Source organism: Mastomys coucha, unplaced genomic scaffold (assembly GCF_008632895.1).
Source record: "Mastomys coucha isolate ucsf_1 unplaced genomic scaffold, UCSF_Mcou_1 pScaffold18, whole genome shotgun sequence".
In the NCBI taxonomy this organism is placed as follows: domain Eukaryota; kingdom Metazoa; phylum Chordata; class Mammalia; order Rodentia; family Muridae; genus Mastomys; species Mastomys coucha.
Genome location: NW_022196900.1, coordinates 4,633,725 through 4,642,569, shown reverse-complemented (window position 1 = coordinate 4,642,569; position 8,845 = coordinate 4,633,725). Strand labels below are relative to the sequence as shown.

General features: G+C 46.3%; 1 protein-coding gene across 2 annotated transcripts in view; it reads right to left on the bottom strand.

Annotated features, from left to right (window-relative positions):
• Positions 1-8,720: 8,720 nt before the first annotated feature.
• Tmem8b (transmembrane protein 8B) overlaps positions 8,721-8,845 on the bottom strand; it is a 57,335-nt gene continuing 57,210 nt past the window's right edge. For both annotated transcript variants that reach the window (XM_031377221.1, XM_031377222.1), the window contains exon 12: positions 8,721-8,803. The gene's annotated coding sequence lies outside the window, so the exon portion shown is untranslated. The remainder of the gene's footprint in view (positions 8,804-8,845) is intronic.

Here is an 8,845-nt window from a genome sequence, read left to right as displayed (position 1 = left end):
CAGGGAACTCTCAGGAGTCAGACTCCAATAAGTCTCCCTATGGGGAGGAGGGACACTCAGGACAGTCAGAATACCCAAGAGCTTGGATCCCATCAGGACATCTGTGTGATCATGGAGATCAGCAAATTTTCAATTAGCCCAGTCTAATTGACCTTCAGTCTAATTGACCTTCTGGGAGGTTGTCCCTGGAGCTCAGCATGAGATGCCACAGCAGAACACTTTTAGAGACAGCACCCAGGGGAAATGATACATCCTTCTGGTTGAATCTCAGGGGCTGGAGCTGTGGAAGCTGGAGGTCCCCAAACTCAACAGATCTGAGAGAGCCTTGGCCGAAGCATGGGACAGGGTGTGAGCACTGGGGAGCACAGGATAGACACCAGCCTGCAGAAGGATCCTGATCTCTTCCCAGAACACCAAGGAAAAAGGTGTCCCAAACCCAGCATTCCTACAGGGAGATAGGGATGGACACAGGAGGATCCCTGGAGGCTTGTCAGCCAGCTGTCCTGGCACATGTACCAGAAGAACAACCTAGAAGCCCCGTTTCAAACAAGGTGGAGAGTACAGACAATTGAGGTTGTCCTTTGACTCCACACTCGTGTCATGGTGCACTCTCGTGATGCACACCCATCAGCATTCACACACACAAATGAGAAAGCTCACAGATGTGTGTGCATGCATGTTGCACATACCCAAACTCACCCTCCCCTCAAAAATAGATAATCTGAGTAGACTTTTATCCTTATTGTCAAATGATACAAGCTAGAAGAGGAACATCAATTGAGAAAATTCCTCCATCGATTGATTGTAGACAAGTCTGGAAGGCATTTGCTTGATTAATGCTTCACATGGGAAGGGCCAGGTGGTCCTGGGTTCTATAGGAGAGCAAGCTGAGGAAGCCACGGGGAGCAGCCCAGTCAGCAGCACCCTGCACAACCTCTGCATCAGCTCCTGCCTCCAGACTCCTGCCCTGTTCGAGTTCCTGTTCTGACTTCCCTTCATAAGTTGTAAGGTGAAATAAGCCCTCTCTTCCCCAGGTGGTGCTTGGCCATGATGCCCTATCTCTGCAGTAGAAAGCAGACCAGAACAACTTGTACTCAGTAAAGAGGTTGAATTGGTAAAAAAAGAAAAAGCACAAGGCCAATAGCTTTTCTGGTCAACTTACCAAATGTTTAAAGAAACAATAGCAATTCCTCATAACCTGCTCAGAATACTAGGGACAGGGACATTTAAAGACAACTCACAGGATGCATGACGGTGTTGCAAAGAATCCATCTGACAAGGGAATCACACTTAGGACACATGAAGAACTCGCAAAAAGATAGATACCATGACTTTAAGATAACGTTTGAAGAACTATTTCCTCAAAGATAAAAATCACCAATAATCGAGGGAACTGGAGCGAGGGAGGGCCTGGAGAGAGAAGAAAAGGTGAAGACAGCTACAGTTGTACTTACATATATAATAAATAAATAAATCTTTTTAAAAATCACCAATAAGCACAGAAAAGATGCCCAGTGTCATTACTCATGGGGAGGGAAATAAAAATAAAATCCAGGAGATACTACTTCATCCTCTTTCACATAGCTAGAAGGAGGAGGAGGAGGAGGAGGAGGAGGAGGAGGAGGAAGAGGAGGAGGAGAAAAGGGGGAGGTGAGGGGGAGGAGAAAGAAGAAAGAGAGAAAGACAGAAAGAAAGACAGAAAGAAAAAAAGAAAGAAAGAAAGAAAGGAAGGAAGGAAGGAAGGAAGGAAGAAAGAAGGAAAAGTCAGATATTGGCAAGAATGCCAAGGAGAGGAGCCAGAGCCTCGTGCACAGCTGCAGGGGTGCAAACTTAGGCAGCTGCCTTGGACAAGAGCCCAGTGGTTCCTCAACACGTCATCTGACTGCCGCTCTGCTCCTGGAAGGAGAGGAAGCATTGCCACCCCACAAGCACAATGCTCATAGCAGTATTGTTTGTAACAGTCAAGACGGGCACAGTCCAAACTAAAGAATGACCAGCCAAAGGGCACATCCTGAAATTCTTTTCTGTAGTCTAGCCAAGCATGCCACTGGCAGCCCTTGTGTGAGCTCAAAGGACAACTTGTCAAGTTTCTTCGTCCACCATGTATGTCCCAGCAATGGAAATCCACACTTGCCTGCAGCAAACGTCTTACCTGAGGAGCAATAGTCTCACTTTCCTCCTGCCTCCCTCCCGCCTCACCCCCTCCCTCTCTCCCTCTCACCGCCCCTTCCTCTTTATTTTATATTACTAGGGTTGGCCTACAATGTCCAGCAATCCTCCTACCCAAGTACAGAGATTACAGACCTGGTTATTAACGGAGTATTCCTCAACTGTGCCTTCTGACTTGGTAACCTGCTTTTAACATAAGCCTTGGAACTCGATGTGTAGACTAGGCTGGCCTTGAACTCTCAGAGATCTACCTGCCTCTGCCTCCTGAGCGTTGAGACTAAAGGAGTGTGCCACCATGGCCCAACTCATATTCTTTAGCTGGCTTTTCTTTCATGCTGATTTATTACTGTTCTGTGGATGAAAAAAAATCTATTCTTGTCCCTATGACGTGTCAATCACACGGCTTCAAGTCCTCTGCTTGTTTAGTTTCTTCAATGCTTATTCTTTATTGGGTCTGGTTTTCTTCCTCTGGTGCTGACTTTATTGGGTGCATTTTGCTTCTTACTGGTAGGGTGTTTTCTCATCTAGGATTCCCTACCTCCGTGACTTTGTGCCTCTTTGTGACTGTGATTCGCACGCACATATTGTCTCCAGAAGTCATGAGGAGGGGCTGGAGGAGCTACTGGCGGCGGCACCATCACCTGAGCGCTTCCTTCCTCCATCCCGCCACCCCGGGTTGAACACCACCTGCCCAGCACTGTAGCTCTCTCCTTCCTTGGCTGTGGTTTCTCCCAACTCATCTGGTTGCCATTTCCCAGGAATTCCTCAGTATTTCTGGCCAGCTGGTGGCACTGTCTCTTGTTTTTCAGACTTTTTGAGAATCTCTTTAACTATGTACAAATTCTACCTTCTACAGCTCTTCAGAAAGATTTCCAAACAGTCTGGGGTAACAGACACAAGAGCTTGTTCTCTGAACCCAAAGTTGGGACGTAGTTTTCTAATTTGTGAGTTTATTAATAGGAAAAGCCATCCTGGTTCATAAAGTGAAATTACATTTGAGGGTTTGCTTTATTGAAAATGACATCTGGTGCAGCTGGCTGTTTAGGTCAGGGGTGGGGCATTTGCCTGGCGTGTGTGGGTCTTGGCTCAAGCATCAGTGCTGTAAAGGAAGGGGAAATGGAAAATGGTGTGAAATCATCATAAGGTTTAGGGTCTGTCAGTGAGTGGTTTGGGAAACATAGATATTTTTATCTTTTATTTATTCGTACAATGCGTCTTGGTCACATCCCCTTCCCACCCTTCATGCAGAAGTGTTCTCTCTCTCTCTCTCTCTCTCTCTCTCTCTCTCTCTCTCTCTCTCTCTCTCTCTCTCTCTCTTTCTCTCTCTCTCTCTCTTTCTCTCTCTCTTTCTCCTTCCCTCCCTCCCTCTCCTCCCTCTCTCTCCTCCCTCCTCCCTCTTTCTACTGGAATACTGACTGATCTAGTTAGCTTGATCTTGCACAGTTCTTGAGCAAGTAACAACCACAACCACAGGAAGTTCATGAGTGCAGTAGCCACGATATTTCTAGAAGACAACATTTTGCATCCTCTATCTCTTCCTGGAAGGCTGGATACTTTGGATGTAGTTTGCAGAGACATCTTTCTTCGAGGTTTCCTAGTATTGAGAGTCTAGTAGAGCCTCATAGGCCATATGAACAATCACCCAAGAATACCCAGGTTTTATGTCTACATTATTCCTAGACTCAAGATTCCTTCTGCCATAGTCATCTGTCGAGGCCTGAGCGCCCCAGTCCAGGATTTTACTGGGATTCCAACTCCATCTTCAAAGTCATGAGCATTGACTCGGTGCCCACCAGAGGGAGCCTGGGAGCTGGTCGACTCACCTCCCCTCTCTCAGACTGATCTGCAGGATGAGACTCAACAGCAGGAGGAAAAAGAGAATTCATTCACACACACAAACATTGCTGTATATCACACTGTTGACATATAAGAAGAGTCATGTGAGCCAGGCGGTGGTGGCACACGCCTTTAATCCCAGCACTTGGGAGGCAGAGGCAGGCGGATTTCTGAGTTCCAGGCCAGCCTGGTCTACAGAGTGAGTTCCAGGACAGCCAGGGCTACACAGAGACACCCTGTCTCAAAAAAAAAAAAAAAAAAAAAAAAAAAACAGGGAAAAAAAAAGGAAGAGTCATGTGATCAGAACAAAGCCAGAGATATTAGTTAATGGAGGGACAATGCTCATGCATGAGAAAACTTGATAGATATCAAGTCCCACCCCAAACCAGCCGATCAGTCACCAGCAAGGTCCCAGAAGACTGTTCATGAAACATGACAAGCTGATTGCAAAATTCGTGTGGGAAAGAAATGGGCAAGAATAATAGCCAAAGTACTGCTGAAAGGGGCTGCCAGGCCAAGGGCTGGCTTATAATAGCAGCTTATAGCTGTTCGTTTACTGTACGGTGACCACGGCAGTTAAAACAGTGCAGTGTGAGGACAGGGAGAGGCATTTCTTTAGAACAGACCATTGTGTCCAAAAACACACACACATACCTATGAAATTAGTGTATGACAAAGGCAACTTTCAAAGTCTGTGATAAAACAGTCTTTAATAATAAATTCTGTTATGGAAGTAAATAAGTGTGCAGAGAACATATTGTCTAAAAAGGAGCCAAAGTGAAAAAGGAGTTGAGAAGACTGTGGAACCAAGATTGCCATGAGTTCCAGGCTAGCCTGGGCTAGCTACAGAGTGAGATCCTGTCCCGAAAGAGCCACAACAAAAAAAAAAAAGTTTAAGTTATCAGGAAAAAAAATACTTTAAAAATGTATTTATAACTTGGAACATGAACAGACAAAAAATAGAGGAGAAAGCTGTGTGCTCCAAATAATTGAATATTGACATAACAAAATATAGCAGTGAAAGGTGAAAAAAAATGGAGCGAAGAGATTAAGAACACAGACATGTGCACACAGGCAAAACACCAATGTGCATAAAATTAAAAGAAAACAAATCTTTTTTTAAAATCCAACAACAACATAAAAAAATCAAAACTCAGTTCCAAAATAAAATGATAGCGTGGGTTTTTGTCTGAGGCAGGGAATCAAGACCGGTGTCTAGGAGAGGAAGCTGTGCTTTAAGCCACACCCTCCCACACCTTAGAACGCTGTTTAAAGAGACCCCCTAAGCCATCAGACGTATGGACCCTGGAAGCTAGGAACTTCAGTGAAGAGGCATCACATGGATGCCATGAGTACAGGGAAGAGGAACCAGGTGGAGGCAGAGGATCGTGGTCACTAGCCACTTGGGTGGCCACTAGCCACCTGGACACACCTGTCCTGTACTGACTGGGGACAAGTGACACAGTGAACCGTGGCCATCCTTCTGCATCACTAAGTGACACTGAGCTGCTGCTGTGCCTCTCTACAGCAATCTCTTGTCCATACAGTGGGTCTCAGTCAAAATGGTCTTCAAGCACTGGCTCATTTAGATGGCCAAAACAAGACAGTTTTACTTGTTTCTCTATCCAGTGCCTCCCTCGTTACACCCCAGATTTTATAATTTTGTAAACTCTTTTTTTCTTTCTTTTTTTTTTTTTTTTTTTTTTTTTTTTTTTGTTTTATTTGTTTTGGTTTGTTTTGGTTTGGTTTGGTTTGGTTTGATTTGGTTTGGTTTGGTTTGGTTTGGTTTTTCCAGATAGAGTTTCTCTGTATAGCCCTGGCTGTCCTGGAACTCGCTCTGTAGACCAGGCTGGCCTTGAACTCAGAAATCTGCCTGCCTCTGCTTCCCAAGTGCTGGGATTAAAGGCATGCGCCACCATTGCCCAGCTTGTAAAGTCTTGATGAGTGCTGACCCAAGACCCCTCACACCCACCTGGGTGGGCCACAGTGTTTATTTTTCACTCACTTGTTCTTCAGTTTAATTTGTGAACTTATTCAAATTGCTTATGTATTCATTAATTATGAACTCATTCATTAAGCTCCTATCCACTCATGGATTTACTTGTGAGTGTTCCTGGGCCGATTCTGGCTGGGGACTGACCTGCAACCATGGATTCCTGATCCCCGAGTCACTTTCTCCATTTTTTTTTACACTAATTAACTCTCTAACTAGACTGGAGACTTGCTAGTGTAATTGGGTCTTTGGGACATCCTCCCTGAAGCACCCCAAAGTTTGTTAGCTGGGCACATTTCCTCTCCTCTCTTTAAGTTGCCTTGGGGATTGTGCAATCCCTTGGTATACAGGGCACTTGGAATGGAGCCGCCTCCGTTTGGCCCACTTGCTCCCTAGAAGGGTGTTGGCCAGGAGATCTGCCCAGAATGGAGAGCCCCTCCTGCCTGCAGTAAGCCACTGAGATCCATCTGGCCTTGATCTCACCAAGAATGTACTAGTTCCACCTACTTCAGAGACTCCTGCTGAGTGCTCAGCGCTTAAAATAATTTTGCCAAATTCTAAATGTTGCACTTAATTGTATCAACTTGCAAACTCTTCATGAATTCCTCAAAAAAAAAAACAAAAACCAAAAACCAACCTAGGCATGTCTCCACTGTTTGGAAAGTCAGGCTGCAGTGAAACGTCTTCCAGGGAGCCAGAGCACAGATCGGGAGGAGGCTGGAGGTGAGACATAGATTTGGCAGAGGAAATGAAGGGTGGAGAGCCTGAGGAACCACCAGAGCCTTGGCTTCCCACTCATTCACTGTGCTACTGACCACCTCTGGGCCTCAGTTTCCCCAGATGTAAGGATCCAGTTGATGTGCAAGTTCTGCAAGAGCGTCTCTCTAGGCCACAAGCAGTCCAGAATTAGCCAGTTGGCCCTCCCATTTGTGTTAGTGCTAATTGTTGCAGGAAGACAGCAAGAAGCTACTACCTAGGGCCAGGACTTGGCCTTCAGAATCCAAGGGAAGGAGAGGAAAGGAGGTGACCTCCCTGTGGCCTGGGAGGGCTGGCAGCAGGGAAGAAGTGAGAGTGGGTGTCACCCCAAAGCTGCAACACAAAGCTGCAGGACTCCAAGGGAGGAAACAGACTGACTTAAGAGGTGAAGAAGGGCTTACTTTGTGAACTGGGTTTTAGGGAGCAGTGGGTCAGGAGAGAGAAGACAGGAAGGTCACCGTGGCCCTATAGACAAAGCTCCCTGGCCTGTGTCTCTCTCCTTTCTTCTCTCCTTTCTTGGTTGTAGGAGAAAAGGTGGAGCTGGAGAGACTCTTCTTTGGCACAAAGACTGGGAAGCAGACAGAACATGCAGTTGATTCTGTCAGCTTATTCCAGGCTTCTCTGTAACCCCCACCCTCAGAGCTGCTTCTTCCTAATGGCTCCTTTGCACCCCCCAACAGGCTGTGGTCCTTATGTGCCTACCTCCTCTAGAAATTAGGTCAGCCTGCCTGGCTCAGTAAAGCACTTTGGCCAAAGGTCCAAAAGTCTGCCAGTCCTGGTGTGTGTGTGTGTGTGTGTGTGTGTGTGTGTGTGAGAGAGAGAGAGAGAGACAGAGACAGAGACAGAGACAGAGACAGAGACAGAGACAGACAGATAAAGAGAGACAGAGACAGAGAGAGAGAATTCTATTTACATACATGTGAGTATTACACTCATGTGAGTTTGTGAATGGCCACACATGCACACATGAGCTTATATGTAGGATAGACAGTCACAGGTGCATATGGACTGGTGTGTTAGACAGGTATTGTGCACTCAGTTGCATGTATGCACAGGAGGTGACCCCATGTTTGTATATGTGTGTTCTAGCACATAGCCCAGGGCTTCAGCTGCCGATGTTGCCTAGCGACTGAAGGGATGAACTGCAGTGTGGGCAACCTTTTGAAGAGGAAACTCCAATCCCTGGAGCTTCAAGAGAAGACAGGACCATCTCTATGCCTTGTCCCAATCCTGACACAGTGCTTGTCTCTGGTGGAGCTCTGCTGGAAGAGATACCTCATCAAACACCCAACCTCAGAGAATCCCCACTGAGCTTTGGTGGGGAACTCGCAGCTTATACTCCTCCTGACCCCATAGTGATGTAGGTAATCATGCAGAGACTAGAGTTTCTACCTGAGGCCCTGGGACTAGATCAGAGCTCTTTTTGCTGTTGAAGTGACCATTGATTTCCTGAGGTGGGGCTCAATGTAGGACTAAGCTCTGGACATTATGTTTATACCGTATAAGAAGAAGAAACATCTGACAGGACCACCTAGCCTTGACACTTGAGGTATTTCAGAAGCCCAGAGAGACCCTTCAAGTGCTCCCTCACCAAAAAGAAGTTAGTATGCCTTGTAGGGCATACAGACAGAAGGAGGAGAGGTCAGGCATGGAAGAGTGGAGAAGTCTACCTGGGAAGGGTTTGGAGTCAGTGCCTGGACACAACCATGTGCTCAGTTGTTTCCCCTGATGCCTATCACAGTGCCTGGCAGTCCTAAGTCACTTCTTGGTCTTTGGAAAGATTAAACAAGGAGCAAATAAAAGGAGGAGATGATCTCCAGCTGGAGAGACAGGGAGGAACCGGATTTGGGCACTATGGTTCATGCTGTGGCAGCTTCGTCTCAGGTACTCCGACACTGAAGAGGGGTTTAAACCTGATTTTGTTGTTGTTGTTGTTGTTGTTGTTTTACTTTGCTGTATTTTTTTGGTTTGGTTTGGTTTTGGTTTGGTTTGCTTGTTTGTTTTGTGCTGGTGAGAGGATCTTGGGGAGGAAAGCAGGAGGGTTTCCACCTAGGGCAGCAGGAATGAGGCTTGTTAGAGGCAAATGTCAGC